The sequence below is a fragment of the Labeo rohita genome, chromosome 15 (assembly GCF_022985175.1).
Source record: "Labeo rohita strain BAU-BD-2019 chromosome 15, IGBB_LRoh.1.0, whole genome shotgun sequence".
Classification (NCBI taxonomy): Eukaryota; Metazoa; Chordata; class Actinopteri; order Cypriniformes; family Cyprinidae; genus Labeo; species Labeo rohita.
In genome coordinates, this window is record NC_066883.1 from 20,336,738 (window position 1) to 20,354,953 (window position 18,216).

The 18,216-nt window shown below is 33.0% G+C and overlaps 1 long non-coding RNA gene across 1 annotated transcript in view; it reads left to right on the forward strand.

Annotated features, from left to right (window-relative positions):
- Positions 1–18,216, forward strand: part of LOC127176855 (uncharacterized) — a 138,464-nt gene that overhangs the window by 6,380 nt on the left and 113,868 nt on the right. Inside the window, exon 2 of the long non-coding RNA XR_007829156.1 lies at positions 7,693–7,752. This is a non-coding gene — a long non-coding RNA (uncharacterized LOC127176855). The remainder of the gene's footprint in view (positions 1–7,692; positions 7,753–18,216) is intronic.

The following is an 18,216-nucleotide window of genomic DNA, read 5'->3' on the forward strand; positions in this document are numbered from 1 at the left end:
ATTAATAAATGCTGTTGAAGTATTGTTCATTCCTAGAAGGCTTGTCACAAAAGGCTTGTTAACTAATGTAGTTAGCTAATGAACCTTATTGTAAAGTGTTACCTTGTTTACTTTTGTGAAAGGGGAGAAAAAACTGTAATGGGTCACGTAGTGTCTAATGTTAAATCTGGCCCCTCAAGCAGAACTAGATAAGAACTCCTAACTTAGGCAATAATGATGATGGACAGTAGTGGAGACTTCCTTTAATTTAGCATGTGACAGAGGGATAAAAGGACGTCACAGCTTTTAGTAACTCCAGTGTAGATGTTCTAAAAAGAAGTCTTTTTTTTTTTCTTCAGGAGAAAGGTTGTATTTACCATAGCATAGCAAATTTACAGCTGTTGCGAACTAGGTTGCAGGACGACTTCAGCCTGTTGTTATGATGTCTTAGCTCACTGTGCTTTGGGCCAAAGTACATCGAATGTGTCAGATCCTTTGTTTGGTCTGGCAGACTCACGTCATTGCTCACGCAACGTTATCGTACTGACATCAGCTGTGTGTTTTGAGTATGGGGTGAGAGAGTTCAGTTGTTAACACGACACTAAAAGCATGCCACAGAAGGCCACTGAGCCTTGAAGGAAAGCAGTCATTTTCCTATTTTCAAGAATGTCCTGAGTATTATATGAGGTGTTTCCTTTCCCACAATAGCAGGACACTGTGGCTACCCTTGGACGCAATATTATTCCTGAGCTCTTTGTTTTCTCAGCAATCTTACCTGTCCCTGTGATGGATTTGAAGGCTGAGTGTGAAATGAGATCAGCTGATAAAGGCAGCATATGCTGTAGTGGAAGCTGGTATTGTTCACGTGTGAGATCCTGGAAGCTGTAAAGGCAGCAACTGGCAGCAATATTGCTGTTTGACTTGGGGTGTTGTTTGAAATGTTTTATGTCTCCCTGTGGTCTAAGCAACAAAGAAATAGCCACTGTAGGCAGGTTCATTAACTACCCTAATTTACAGGCTGAATTAAAAGTGATGAGATGAAAGTGTGCAGACATTTTTTTTTTCGTTCAGGTGTCTTCACAGGCTGCATTCAGTAACATACAGTGCAACCAGTGCAGCTTGATTTACGAACAAATGACTTTTATGAGTGTTTACACACTGTTATAATAACGGTTTTACAAAGAAGTACAATTTATATGTCACTTAAGTTTAGGGCTGGGTATCGTTCCAAAATTTTCGATATCGATGCCGATACCGATACCGATACCTTGACTTCGATACTGGTTTCTGAATGATACTTTTTTTGATGCCAATTTTATGAAATCAATTTAAACAAGATATTTTTTTCAGCTTATTGACGTTTATACAGATTCAGAGACTCCTGAGCCACTGCACAAAGGAACAAAATATATTCAACACAAAAAATCTGAGAAAATAATTTTAATAAAGCTCAAAAAGTTTTCAGTTTACACATCTGTTAGGCTACATTTACACTAGTGCATGTTCGTTTTAAAATGCTTACCTCAGACAGAATCATAATTTCTATTCATTTTCCACTAATTTACCTTCCAGTGCTGTCTGCTGGTATGTATAACGTTATATGCCTTCTGTTCTGACTCAGAGGACATAACATATTTCAACAACATTACATGGCCAAAACACACATTCGACGGCAAACGGAAGTTATTGCAAAGACTCGGTGGTGGTTTAAAATAAGTTTTGAGTAAAAGCGGAATATAAATCTTATTTATTGACTTATGTAGCATCATGCTACATTGTTGGTGAATGATCACGTAATGCACACTTTTGGTCGTGTAGTATGGACAGATATATTTTCTGAAATGAGCTGAAAAAATGTTTTTTTTCATAAATTTTGTATGTATGCAAATATCCAAAGTACACATTTCTAATAATTGCACAGTTAATTCTCATATTGTATTTTCAAAAAGTTTACAAATATTTGTCTTCTCCCCAAATAAGATGGTTTTTATTGACCTATTAAGATTTTGCTTACATCTTCCTTGTAAATATATTTTTTCTATTTTATTAAAAAGTTTTCAGAAGTAAATCAATAACAGTTAAAATTTTAACAACATTTCAGCTGTGATTTATGAGATTTGTTGTATTCTGAATGCATTTTTTTCTTTGTAAAAGGCAAAAAGTATTCATTATTTTAAATAGCTATACATTGAATCATAGACTATCATAACATCTTAGTTGATAATTCAGTATACTTTATTTTTGACAAAACATGCCATGTTTTGCTGTATATTTTCAGTAGTGACAGTAATGTTTTTGGTAGCAACAACATCACATTGCAGAATTTTAACCCACATACTAAAACACTACTAAAATATCCTAAAATACAAAAATGTTGCATAACTGTACTAAAATTTGGTCTATTTCCCCCAAATAAAGGATTATGTGTTCCCTTTTGTCACAATGATGACATGTTTTGGTCCTGACTGGTATGGTAGTGACAATTTTGTGGGATAACACACAAAAAAAAACAAAGATGTTACCACCGAAACTTCACCAAATGACTCGCTAGTGACGATATTAGCTACTTTTGAACCTCGCTCAAAGATGCTAGTCAGCTCATGGTTAGCTAGCACAATTCTAAACAGTAGTACACATATAAAAACTAAATGTTATGGAAAACTCCCAAAAAAAATGGTGTTCAGTAGTGACATTCTTTAAAGTTACAGACAGATTTTTAATACTTTTGAACACATGTACCTCAAAATGATGAGATCTGTCTATCCACCATGGAGCTATAAGAGAGAGTGACACATAAATATTTCATGAGCATAAATGTCAGGGTGTGGTTAAAATCTGTCTCAGCCAATGGACTAAAACATACACTGTTTTGGTAGTGACATGAAAAGGCGGGACATTTTTTTACAGAAAGTTTCATAATTTACAAAGAAAATATAAAATACTTTTTTTCCCTTCACTTTTTTTAAAAAATCAAAAAGATATTTTTAAAAACAACAATGGAGAAAATGCAAAAAAGTATTTTAATATAATTTTCAAGTTGAAATTTAGGGGTTAGGGTTTGGGACAGCCACCTCCCAATGGAAAGTACAGACTAAAGTATGATTTTATATATATTAAGCTTGTTAATCTGTTAAATACAGGGCAGTTGTACTGCATAGATTGGGCACTGTTGACAAATGTTTTAAATTAATATTTTTTTGTCTCTCTATATACTTTACAGGATTAGTTATTAGGTGATTTATTTCATATATAAGCAAAATGGACCAAATGAATTGAATTGAATCAAGCTTTTAAAAAATGTAATCCATTCAGGAAATCTTTATCAGTGCCCATTTCTGCTTCCCAGTAGTGGCACCAGAGGTCATTGACAGAATTTTTTTATCAGTGACGTCCTGTAGGTTATCGTCCTGTAGGTTCATGAATAAAAATGAAAATGCAAAAATAAAAGCAATTACATGTGTTATTATAATTAAAATATGAAAATTAAAATGACGGGTAATAATAGATTATGACAGAATTTTTACGACCCTGTCCGTCAAAATGACTGACAATGTTAAAGTCTAACGCAACCTCTGAGTGGCACAGAAATAAAAAGCAAGTTATTGACAAAATGTCCTGTTGCTCTTGCGACTGATTAGGGCAGAGGCTCAAATTTTCACATAACTTGTCGCTTTATAACTACCCAAAGCCCAGACTACTCAGCACTTACTCTGCATTTCAATTTCTTGTACGAGTGTGTATTATTATCATCATTTTTGAAACTGATTACCCCAAGCTTTTGTTTTTTCACCTCTGTTTACTCATCAGTAGCAGCAGTAAACGCGGTCATGGAGTCCGCTGGGCTTTTTGCACAAGTGGAGTTTGCCATTAGTCAGGTTAACAGCTCCCGTGGTTCTCCTTCTCTCTTTCTGTCTCGATCTCTCCCTCTCTCCATGGGGTGTTCGGAGTGCCAGACACTCACAGGTTGCCATTTTATGGGGCTCTGCAGAACCAGATTTATGGGAATGATAAAAGCTGTGCAGAGCAATAATGACACAGGCAGCTGCTCTGAGCCTTGCTCACGTCTTGTGCCGCCGCATCCCCAGTCCTCTGCAAACTCTGAGAAATAGACATATAAAAATGTATAAATGATATCCTGTATAAGACATTAGACGATATGATTCTCTTAGATGTGTGCTGCTTATCTAGAATGCTGTCACAATGAAGAGCTGTATGGCTGTGAGCTTTGATCTAATGCTCCTGGCCTCTTATAGTGTGGTAGTTTTTGGTCATGTACAGAAGTAATCCATGCTTGTAAAAGCCCATCTCCCAGTCTGCGATAACATCAGTCATTCATCACTATAAAATAAGAGGGAACAAAAAGCTGATGGGGCTTGGGTAGATAGAGAGAGGGGAAGCGGCCGCCACTGTCATTAATGGCCTGACAGAAGTGGAGATTGATGCCGCTTTGTGTTGTGTAATGGTCCAGCAGACCACCAAATGATAAAAACAGATCATAAATCTACAACTATCTGCTTGGTACAACAATTTTATGTGTGCTGTCTCACATTTATTGGTTTCATTCGGGAACATATTCCATGACCCTTGGTAGTGGTTGAACAATATAGGGGTTTTCAGTAGCCAATGCCATTATCTCTAGAAAGCAGGCTAAAGTGACAAATGTACTTTTTTGAATCAAATTTTTGAAGAAATTGAACCCTATTATTAAGTAAGTCTTTATTTTGTACAATTTAAAAAGGCTGTTAATAGATTTACTATATTTAATAGGGATCTTTAGTACTTTAGTACCTCTGTTCAGAATGCACTTCGTATTTTTTGTAGAGATGCACCAATCGATCGGCCAGGGAATGAGCCGGTTTTCCACATGATCGGCCCTGACTAGTGACTGGCCGGTCAATCTACCGATTCCGAGCCAAGCCGTTTTGACGTCACACTTACGGTGACTGATAATGTAACAAGCTTGCACAGCTTAAAATGAGTATGTGAGAGGGACTCGTCCAGAAATCAAAACAAAATCAAAACAAATAAAGATGCATACTGTGGTAGAAAAAAAAAAAAAAAGTATATATATATATATATATATATATATATATATACATATAATATGATTTAGGTATGCAACATTCCATGACCAATATGATTTCCTAAATATCAACAGGACTGCAATGTGACACTGATTTTATACAATGGTACTTCAATAAACAAGAAGTTTAAATTAAGCGACTTACATTTTAGATACAGTATTGAACATTTTTGCTCAATTTCATTGCAGAAAATAGTTCCAATCAAAGTCACTTCCGGAACAAAAAATTACAGATAATGTACTCACCCCCTTGTCATCCAAGATGTTCACATCTTTTTTTCTTCAGTCGTAAAGAAATTATGTTTTTTTAGAAAAACATTTCAGTTTTTTTCTCCATATAATGGACTGATATGGTGCCCTGAGTTTGAACTTCCAAAATGCAGTTTAAATGCGGTTGTAAATGGTCCCAGCCAAGGAAGAAGGGTCTCACCTAGCGAAACAATCAGTTATTTTCATAAAAAAATACAATTTAAATATTTTTTAATCTTTTAAGTCTTGTCTTGCCCTGCCTGAACGCTGTGTTTTCTGGTTCAAGACAGTTAGGGTTTGTCGAAAAACTCCAATCGTATTTTCTCCCTCAACTTCAAAAATCATTTCAAAATCATCCTACATCCCTGCAGAAGTACCGACCCAGTCTTTGCAAAGTGAACCATTAACCATTAACAAAAAAGGTAAAACAGTCATATAGGATGATTTTGAAGTTGAGAGAGAACATGAGATGGGAGTTTTTCGACATAACTGTCATAAACCGGAAAAAACAGAGTTCAGGTAGAGCAAGACAAGATGAGCATTTGACATTAAAAAGTATATAAATTGTATTATTTTTATGAAAATAACCGATCATTCCACTAGATAAGACCCTTGTTCCTTGGCTGGGATCATTTACAACTGCATTTGGGATCGTTTGAAGCTGCATTTAAACTGCATTTTGGAAGTTCAAACTCAGGGCACCATAGAAGTCCATTATATGGAGTAAAATGCTGAAATGTTTACACTTTACGCACTTTAACGATTTATTTTTTGAAAAATGTTTACAGTTATGTACACTCACGTGAGCTATTTTATTTAATGCTCCTAAGGGGTTATGATTTTTGAGATCACATAACCAGCCAAATGTGCTTCGCTTTATCTCTGTAAAGCCCAAAGAACACTTCAGTTTTGACGCGAAAGCATAGCCTTTCCAAGTATAAAGTGTCTTCGCTATTTTTCACTAGAAGTTATGGCCCATTAAAAATGTCTTTGAACTCTATTAAAACAGATTTGCGAGTATAACTCGCTCACACAAGCACTCATCAACTCTGGCATCTGTTGTTGTAACCAAGTAGTTTGTATTATTGTTCAATTGATGTTACCCTAGCATACACATAAAAACCGAAGTATATTTTGGCCTTAACCTCCATTATTGGGAACTTTCATCATAAACAAAAAAATTACTGAGTGCATTTTTAAATTGAACCCTGGGTATTCAGACTTGAATGGCGTAATATAACGTAAATTATGTCTCTTACTAAAATATGTAGTAGAAAACCCATAAAGGATTTACGATATTTAAAAAAATTCACATTTTGGCCGCGCTCAAAATTCACATTTTGGACTATGGGGAGGGCCATTATAGCGATGATGTCAAATGGTTGCACTCGGTGAGCTAATGACGCTACCTGTTGCTATTTTTACCACAGCACAACTTGGAAAATAAAATACTGATACGATGCCACATTGTGCGGCTTTTGGTTGTAATTTTCAGTCGAAGGCCAACAAGAGAAGCGATGTAAGTCTTCACTGCTTTCTTGGCAATAAGAAGAGGAGAAAAGAATGGAAAGATGCCTATGAACGATAAAATCTCCTAAAGACCCGCATCTTTGTTCTCTCCACTTTAGCGCTGATGCTTTTGAGGCTTTTAGTAGAGCACAGCTACTGAAAGAGCTCAAACAGCAGAGACACGAAACGCTAGATGCCATCCTGGCAGGATGCAGACGCTTGTCATGATGCCGCAGCCACGAAAGAAGTTTCTCAGCGTGGATTTCACTCAATATCTGGGAGCAATTAGACTTCTTTGTGTGGAAGGTCGATGGTACGGCATTTGGTCTAAGCCTATGGTTATATCCATCACCACCTGTAACCTCTTTCAGTAGCTGTGGTCATCATATCAGTATTTAATTTTCCGAGTTGTGTTGTGGTAAAAATAGCAACAGGTAGCGCCAGTAGTTCACCGAGCGCAACCATTTCACAACATTGAAATAATAGCACAGTCCAAAAAATGTATAAAACAAAGTAGATTTTTAAAATAACGTAAATCTTTCTTGGGTTTTCTACTACATACTTCAGTAAGAAACATTTAAAACACTTCAAAAAGGCCAAGTTTGCAGAGTTACTGGCTGATACTGATATCAACATGACTATATTTTAGCCGACTACATTCACAATGTTCTGATTTTTGCCTTCTGGGTGTCCTTGACTCGTATTGACCTGCATAGTAATTTTTTGAAGGACGTTTTACTCGCAGACTCACTTTAAACCATGCGTCCTGTCAGCCATGAATCATTTGAGTGTCACAAGGGTCCACATCAATTTGTTCTGTGTGTAATTTCTCCTGTTCTGCTCTGCTGACAGCGGTGTTTCTCTGTCCGCAGCTGGAGAAGAGAAGAACAAGTATGGGGCCCTTTGTTGCCATGCTGAGAGAGACGGATCGGGTCAGTGCAACTGTTGTCATTTCTTCCCCCCCATTCGTACATCCCCCAGCAACACCCCAGCTAGACCCATCAGATCAACCCTGAAGAATGGGGTCAATCTTGGGTTTGCCGGCAGATTAGCTGCTCAGGCAATAAATGATCTGTGAGGATGAAACCAAGGCCAAAAAGCACTTACAACCTTTTTTAAAAATCCTTTCAGAGCTACAGCTAGCTCCAGATGGGCACATTTTGTTTACCTGCACAGACAGTGAGTGTGCTGGGGTCAAGTTCAAGCATCTCTTGTATGTGTTTTCAAATGGAAACTTTCATATTTGTAAAAGAATATTTCAAGCAACTTGACAGCATTCCCTGTTTATTCATTTTAAGCTTGTAAGCCTCTCAAAAAGGATCTAATAAAAAGTCTAGAGAGCTAAGCAAGTTAAAAAAAGACTGAACAAAAGAACATAATTTGTCAAAAAAAAAAAAAAAAAAAATCTCGCCTGAGATTTTAACTTGGTGGTGGGCACACTTTGCCTCCTGTTCAGTCACTCTCCTATGTCTTCCCGTCCCTCTTTCCGTTCCATCATTTTGCTGGAGGATTCATATGTTAATAGGGTTCAGGAGATGAGGTGGTTCTCACGTTCAACTTGAAACTCAGGCTTTTGTGTGCCTAAAGCACAAGCTGCAGAACAGAAGCTAGAAGTGAAATTAAAATCTGCTGAATGCCCCAGCGGGACGGGGAGGGGAGTGAAGGGGAGGGCAGGGGCGGTCCAGCAGCTGCTGATATTGGATAAATGTGAGATGCCCACTGTAGCGTTCCATGCCCTCCTAGGGGACCGGCTAAACGAGGCATGGCTGTGTGTTTCTTTAATCTTACTGCAGGCCTGTTCCTGGTCTACTGATCAGTGTCTTTCTGTGGATGATTATTTAGCAAATGGTACCCCACCCCCATACATACCCTGCATTTCCATCGCATTGTTTAACTGTTCTGGAAGTTTTTCACTCCAACGTTTCTGTAACATTTCTGTCATTATTTATTCACACCCATGTCATTCTAAACCTGTATGATACTCTTTCTTCTGTGAAAAACATAGATAAAAAGAAGATATATTGAAAAATGCCTTAGTGTTTAATATTGTCCGTAAAATGGATCTAATGTTGTTTTGGGCCCCATTGACTTTAAAAGATTAGTTTGCTCCAGAATTAAAATTTCCTGTTAATTTACTCACCCCTACAGGGCTCTACGCTTACTTTTCTTTTTATAAGCACCTTCTAATAAATAATAAAAAAATCTGATCAAAAGCCTTCCCCAAGGCTTTTTCTAAGTATGTCATCTTTCAAGTCAAATTTGTAAAAAAAAAAGTATATTTTATAAACTTTTTAAAATGTAGATTTAAAACAACAGAATAAGAACAAATAGAATAAGTTACCAATCAAATGAAATCAGTATTAACAAAATTAATTTGTACTACAGAGCACAGAAGAATACAAAACTGGCTTGTAGGTGTATTTTCATATGTTTAATGAAGCTCAGAGGTGGCGTGAATGCAATCATATTAATAAATTCATGTTAAGATTAATGTTTTAAATATAACATTTTGAATATAGGAATACTAAATGATTTAAATAACTGAAAAGATACTTTAAAAAAGAAACTAAAATTGCCAGTAGGTGGCGGCAAGTCACCGATGTAATTACTGAATCATTCATTCATTTGATTCATTCGAACAGCTGATTTATTCAGAAATAAAGCAAGTGACTGTCTTTATAAATGGGAAATTGAATCATTGACTCAGTAGATTCATTTAAAAGCACACGTTCATTCATAAAGGAAACATCGCTGTATTTGAATGATGTGCAGCGACTCAGTTGCGACTTGTGTCAAACTATTTTTGATGACAAAATCAGGCAATAGTATTATAGTCAGACAATGTAAGTCACTCTATTAACTTCTTGTTTATTTAACTGTTGTATAAAATCAATATCTCATTTACAAACTCCCTTAAAAATTATTAAAATCTGTGGTTTGTCTTAGTTCATCACTATCTCACAAAGATCCATTATAATCAGGAAAACATTCCATGATATTTTCTCCAAATAGTGGACTTCAATGGGGATCAATGGGTTAAAGTTCCAAATTGCAGTTTCAATGCAGCTTCAAAAGGCTCTACATGATATTAATTGAAAAATAAAGATCTTATCTAGTGAAACGACTGGCCATTTTCTAAAAAATAAATAAATTAATATATTTTTTAACCACAAATGCTCGTCTTGCACTAGCTCGACTTTGCGCATTACGTAGTCTAGATGGAAAAGGTCACACATGACGTAGGTAGGGTTGGGTATCGAGAACGGTTCCATTTTAGAACCGGTTTCAAATATCAGAGAACCGAGTATTTGATTTCGACTCCGCTTAACGATTAGCATGAAGAGAAAGAACTTGTGCACTGATTTCTGGTTTACATTTACCAACCAATATGCAAAAAAATACGCAAGTAGGCTATATCAGCATAAACACGGCTGGGTTTTTTTGTCTTGAACATAAACCATTTTGAAAGAAAACGCATCATTTTTAGATCTGCTTGAGTTCAGTATTAAAAAAAACAGCAGGCTTATAAACATGTGCTGCCTGTCATTAATGTTAATCAAAGAACAAAAGAAAATCACTGATCTTGAATATCTAACTTAACATACATTAATCTATGTTTTATTTAAAAAAAACTACAGAATATTGTTATTAAACTTTTGATTTCAAAAATGGATTTGTTTGTTCTTATTTTATTGCTGATTGTTTACTTGTCTTTAACAAGTTAATGTTTAAAATTTATATTAGTCTGGTTGTTTCTGCTGTGGTAGTATTTGTTGAAACCATAGGCAGAAGTTTCTCTTGTAGGCCGAAGTGTAGATTGCTGCATTTTGCTCATGTTATTTAGCTGAAACAGAACAATTATAAATATGTTTGACATTTAAACGTTTGACTTATTTTTTTAATTTTTTCTCAAAACTAGAAATCAATATGAATCAGAATCGATAAGCAGAATCAATAAAATTCAAATGATATCCAACCCAAGATGTTAAGCAGAAGTACCGACCCAGTGTTTACAAAGCGAATGTGCAAAGAAAGTCAAACGGCCTTTACAAAAAAAGGCAAAACAACGATGTCGGATGATGAAGTAGGTGGAGAAAATGAGATGAAGTTTTTCACCCTACCCTACCTTTTTCCACCAGAGTACGCAGATGAAGACCTAGTGCAAGACAAGCATTTGTGGTCAAAAAGTATATAAATTTTTACACTTTTCAGAAAATTACAGATTGTTTCGCTAGATAAGACCCGCATTTCTTTTGAAGCTGCATTGAAATTGCAATTTGGACCTTCAACCCGTTGGTTTTTCTCAAAACCATAATTTTTTTTCAACTGAAGACAAAATGACTTAAACATTTTGGATGACATGGGGGTGAGTAAATAATCAGGAAATTTTAATTCAGGAGTGAACTAATCTTTTAATTGTATGGACAGACTGTTCTTCAAAATATCTTCATTGTTCCACAGAAAAAGGAAAGTCATACAAGTTTGGAACGACATGAGGGGAATAACTGATCTTTGAATTTTGGCTGAACTATCCCTTTAATGGTTTTCCGACTGGTTTGCAGTCGCCGTGCAAAGAGAGGCAATTTTTTCAGGGGTTACTCTCACGGTGTGCAATCTCTATGGCAACCACAAATCTTCTGTGCTCGCTGATGCAGAGTGTGCACACAATCGGGCCTTCAATGATTAATATAGTCTTTTTTCTTTAGCTCCAATAGATGTGACTTAGAAAAACAGAGGACCAGGCTTAAAATAACAACTCGAGCCTGCAATTATGAGCAATTTGCAGAAAATGTGTGATAATTGTACAGTATAGGCTTAGAAGTTTATTATTCTTCTCACCCGTAGCTGAAAGACAAAATATATGTAGCACTTTGTGACCAATCAGAGCAGCTTTGTGGCGGATATAAGGAATCGTTTTATGTGATTACAATTTAGCATTCGACCCACTTCAATGTGCGTTTGCTTTCTCTGCTGGGATAATTGTCTTGGGTTTCGTCGTTCATCAACTGTACCGCCCGGGCTGTGTTTGTGTAAAGACTGAGAAATGGAAGAGAAAAGACATGCTCTCCAGACACTGATGGGAATGCACAACCACAGAACACAAGATTGAATGCCGTTTATGCTTGTTAATCATCACCTTCCAGGCCCTGGAATGCTGTTGCGTGCTCGCATATCAGCCCACGGTCTGAGAGGATCCTGCTGCTCCCTCATGTTATAAATGATGTAACATTAGCTGGGTCAGAGATCTAAAGATATTGCAGTCACAGGTGTATGTCTAGTGTCCAGGGTTTTATTATTTATGGCTTCATTATGTCCATGCTTGTCTGTTTTTATTATACAGTCACACTTAAACATATCTAAAGGTCTTTGCATTAGATGCAGTATATCAAACCAAGTGTCATTTGCAAACAAATGATGCTGGAATTAGAATGAACTTTTTTCTGAACTGTTTTACAGTTAATCAACTAGTATCATAGTGGTATTAGTGAATGTATCAAGTCTGTTCTCAAATTTCGTTTCACAAGTAGCATATATAATAACCCGTAGCAGAGCTATACAGTCGAGAATAAAGTCGAAAATATGAAAAAAAAAAAGAAAATATTACGAGAATAAAGTTAAAATACTACAAGAATAAAGTCAAAATATTTAGAACAAAGCCAAAATCACGAGAATAAATTCAAAATATTGCGAGAATGAAGTCGAAATTACGAGAATAAAGTCAAAATATTATGAGAAAGTTAAAATACTACGAGAATAAAGTCAAAATATTTAGAATAAAGCCAAAATCATGAGAATAAAGTCAAAATATTATGAGAATAAAGTTAAAATATTACGAGAATAAAGTAAAAATATTTCGAATAAAGCCAAAATCACGAGAATAAGGTCAAAATATTGCGAGAATGAAGTTGAAATTACGAGAATAAAGTCAAAATATTACGAGAATGAAGTCAAAATATTGCAAGAATGAAGTCGAAATTACGAGAATAAAGTCAAAATATTTAGAATAAAGCCACAATCATGAGAATAAAGTCAAAATATTACGAGAATAAAGTTTAAATATTTCCAAAATAAAGTTAAAATTATGAGAATAAAGTTGAAATATTACGAGAATAAAGTTGAAATTATGAGGATAAAGTTATATTTCAATTAAAGTCAAAATTACGAGAATAAAGTCAAAATTTTGAGAATAAAGTCGAAATATTAAAAGAATGAACTAAAAATTACAAGAATAAAGTCGAAATATTATGAGAATAAGTTGAAATACCACAAGAATGAAGTTGAAATATTACGAGAATAAAGTCTAAATATTTGGAAAATAAAGCTGAAATTACAAGAATAAAGTCGAAATTAAGAGAATAAAATTCGAAATATTCTGAGAATTAAGTTGAAATACTACGAGAATAAATTCAAAATATTTAGAATAAAGTAAAAATTATGAGAATAAAGTAAAATTACAAGAATAAAGTCAAAATATTTTGAGAATAATGTCAAAATGTTTTGAGAATGAAGTCAAAATTCTGAGAATAAAGGCGAAATATTTCGAGAATAAAGTAAAAATTAAGAGAATAAAGTCAATATTTTGAGAATAAATTACGAGAGTAAGGTCGAAATATTATGGGACTAAAGTCAAAATATTACAAGAATAAAGTCGAAATATTTTGAATAAAGTCAAAATTACAAGAAGTCGAAATGTTTTGAGAATAAAGTCAAAATTTTTGAGAATACAGTCAAAATTACGATAATTAATTCGTAGCAATTTATGTGATTAAAGTTATAATATTTTGAGAGTACATTATAGCCTATTATGCATGCAAATGGCCCAGATTGGGTGAATCGGGAGATATTCCAAAGTCTCAGCTTTCAAAATCTGTCATTTTTATAGCATAATACAACGTGTCTTACAATAATGTGTTTTTCACACCCTTTAATGTGGCGTGATAGATTGCTGTGTTCACTTCAGTTTAACCAGCATGTGAGTCATTCATCTTTCCAATTACAATAATGAGACATTCATTTCAATAAATTAGGTTAGGTTTTTTTTTCAATGCCTTCTGATGTTCCTTCACTTTTATATCTTGCTATAAACTTCAAATAAAGATTTATAATTAGTATTTCATGGTAAAACTTAATTTACTATATTATACCATGAATAAAACAGCTTGTGAATAGTCACTAAATGTTATATACCTCAGGAAAAACAACAATATAACGTATTTTATATAACGAGCCCACTTCAACCTTGGGAACATTTAATTGTTGTTTTTAATTAAATACATGTGAGGAATGAAAGGTTGGAAGCCACAGATGTTTTTGCGGAATAGGTGGTGGTATTTTCACAAAGAAAACAGTATAATTTAATAAATTGATTCATCAAGACACATTGTTTGTATTTCGCTATAAAACTGATTTTGAAAGCTGAGGCTTTTTTTTTTATATTACAAGTAACAAATGCAATTGAAGACATTAAATATTGTTTCCAAGCATACTGTCCCTGCGAGTATAACACATGGTATGATTTATGTTAATAATCCCACATATATTTGTAGTGTATTAAAAAGGGTTAAATAAGAGAGCTGGCACCCCCTAAATGAATGTCGATTGGGTGTGTGATCTGAATAAAAAGTTGTTCCTGTTCAGTCTGTTAATAAATATCATATTCTTGATATTAAGCTGTTTCTGCGAGTCCTTAAAATTGTCTTTCCTCATCCCAGTAAGATGATGCAGCTGCTCAGATGCAACACATTCAAATAAATTCCAGTGGCCTGGCAACTTCTACAGTTTAAATTCTCGAAACATTTCTACTTTTTTCTCAAAACATTTTGACTTTATTCTCGAAACATTTCGACTTCATTCTCATAATTGCGACTTTATTCTCAAAACATTTTGATTCTCGAAACATTTCGACATTATTCTTGAAATTTCGACTTTATTCTCGTAATTTCGACTTTATTCTCAAAACATTTTGATTCTCTAAACATTTCGACATTATTCTTGAAATTTTGACTTTATTCTTGCAATTTTTACTTTATTTTCTAAACTTTTTGACTTTATTCTTGTAATTTCAACTTTATTCTCAAAACAATTTGACTTTATTCTCGAAATTTCGACTTTATTCTCAAAACATTTTGATTCTCTAAACATTTTGACTTTATTCTCGAAATTTCGACTTTGTTCTCAAAACATTTTGATTCTCTAAACATTTTGACTTTATTCTTGTAATTTCAACTTTATTCTCAAAACATTCCGACTTCATTTCGACTTTGTTCTCAAAACATTTTGATTCTCTAAACATTTTGACTTTATTCTTGTAATTTCAACTTTATTCTCAAAACATTCCGACTTCATTCTCGTAATTTCGACTTTATTCTCAAAACATTTTGATTCTCGAAATATTTCGACATTATTCTTGAAATTTCGACTTTATTCTCGTAATTTTGACTTTATTTTCGAGACATTTTGACTTTATTCTTGTAATTTCAACTTTATTCTCAAAACAATTTGACTTTATTCTCGAAATTTCGACTTTATTCTCAAAACATTTTGATTCTCAAAACATTCCGACTTCATTCTCGTAATTTCGACTTTGTTCTCAAAACATTTTTATTCTCAAAACGTTTTGACATTATTCTTGAAATTTCGACTTTATTCTCGTAATTTTGACGTTATTTTCGAAACATTTTGACTTTATTCTTGTAATTTCAACTTTATTCTCAAAACATTTTTACTTCATTCTCGTAATTTCGACTTTATTCTCAAAACATTTTGATTCTCGAAACATTTCGACATTATTCTTGAAATTTCGACTTTATTCTCATAATTTTGACTTTATTCTCAAAAGATTTTGACTTCATTCTCGTAGTTTCGACTTTATTCTCAAAACATTTCGACTTCATTCTCGTAATTTCAACATTATTCTTGAAATTTTGACTTTATTCTCGTAATTTTGACGTTATTTTCTAAACATTTTGACTTTATTCTTGTAATTTCAACTTTATTCATGAAACATTTCGATATTATTCTCAAAATTTTGACTTCATTCTCGAAACATTTTGACTTTATTCTCATAATTTTGACCTTATTTTCAAAACATCAATTTTATTCTCAAAATTTCGACTTAATTATCAAAACATTTTGACTTTATTCTCGTAATTTTGACCTTATTTTCAAAACATCAATTTTATTCTCAAAATTTCGACTTAATTATCAAAACATTTTGACTTTATTCTCGTAATTTTGACTATTTTTGAAACATTTTGACTTTATTCTTGTAATTTCAACTTTATTTTTGAAACATTTTGATTTATTCTTGAAACATTTCAGCATTATTCTTGAAATTTCGACTTTATTCTCAAAACATTTAGACTTTATTCTCATAATTTCGACTTTATTCTCAAAATATTTTGACTTTATTCTCAAAATATTATGACTTTAATCTCGTAATTTTGTTTTTATTTTTTATTTTTAACCATCATAGTGATGCATAGAAAGTTAGAAAGACACTTTTGATTTAATGCATCCATGCTAAATAAAATTATTAATTTATTATCTTTTGTTATTTTCTTAATCTTACTGACCTCAAACCTTTGAATAGAATGGTACATGTCCAAATCCTGTGTATCTGTGTTCAAACTTATAGCTATTTATTGAAATGTATGCTGTATAGTATCTCAGTCATCACTTTTGTCCATAACAGAACAGCTGTTTCCCATTTACTTTGCAAAACTGTTATTTAAAAATCACTTGATGACCCAAATTGCTCAGGAGACATGAAATGACCTGAATGCTTGACAGCTAGGACAGAGCGATTTCCCCGTATCCTCAGGAGAAATATGGGAACAATTATGTGACTGTACGCGCTTTGTAGAGAGGGGCACATACTGTCCGACAGGCCAAAGGGCCATTGCCCAGCCCTGCTCCATGTGATCCGTTTATTAATTTAATTTGCCAGCCCGCCATTAGAGGAGTCAGAGGGTGCGCGGCTCTCCAGGGCCTTAATAGCTTTTAGGCAGGATGACGAGGGCTGATGGAGGGAGATTTATTTATTCTTTTTTGCCCTAAAAGCTGGCTGTGCTCCAATCATCACAGATCTTGTTTGTTTTGTCACGGGGTGTGATGGCTGAATGTGTCTCAGAGGGAGTTGAAGAATGACTGCAGCTCTCCCTGCGGTCAGGCCCCCACAGCTGCTCTGAACACCACACCTCAACTCAGCCTGGCTAAAGTCGGCTCAACACGCCTGCAGCAACACTTTTTTTTGCATAAAATATATATAAGCAACAAATCAGAGTTATTAGAAAGTATTTGCATATTTTCTTCTTACATTAATAGCTCCTGACAGGGATATTTCATATATTTTTATATACAGTCTTAACAGTAACAAATTATAAATGATGTGTGTGGTTTATTCAGATTAACTAAGAAATGTCAGTAAGGTGTTACTATTTTTTATGCACATATGTGCGTTTGCGAAACATTTTTATTAAACGTGACTTACATTGAATTAAAAATATATATTATATATTTAAGCAGTTCACGTATTCCTCAGATATCAAACCTAGCTTAAAGTTGAAGTTTTAAAAATTAAAAAGGATAAGTAGCATTACTTTTCTTTTTATTAATTAACTTTTTATTTATCATTAGAAATGCTTAACTCCATATATATATATATATATATATATATATATATATAAGGTTTGATTACTTTATTTGTCCACTGATAATATATATCAGTAATAATAACAATAACAACAACAACAATAAAAATAATCATAATAATAATATATATAATAAGAATAATAATAATATATATTAATATTATGTTTAATGACTAGTATTAATAACAATATATATTTATAATATTTTAATAATAATATAAATTAACATATTATTATTATTAGACTATTACTGTTATTATTAATAATTATAAAATTACTAATATAATATGACTGTATATTTATATAAATAATAATATATTTTGTTGATAATAATATATCTTAATATTATTATCCATTACTATTATTAATAACGATATATATTGATATTTTTAATAATCATATAAAATAGCATATATTATTATTATTATTATTATTATTATTATTATTATATTATTATTGTTATTAATAGTTATTTTAAAGTTGTTAATATAATATTATGTATTTATGTAATTAATATTAATATCTAAATAGTAAATAGTATAATATATAATAATATATTTGTATATTGTAACAATAGTAATAGTAATATATTTATTAACTTGTTCATAATATTATATTATTATTAATATATTATTTTTATATTATTCATAATAACTATAATATTAATATAATATATTTCTATATTGTAATAGTAATAACAATATATATATATATATATATATATTAACTTGTTCATAGTTCATA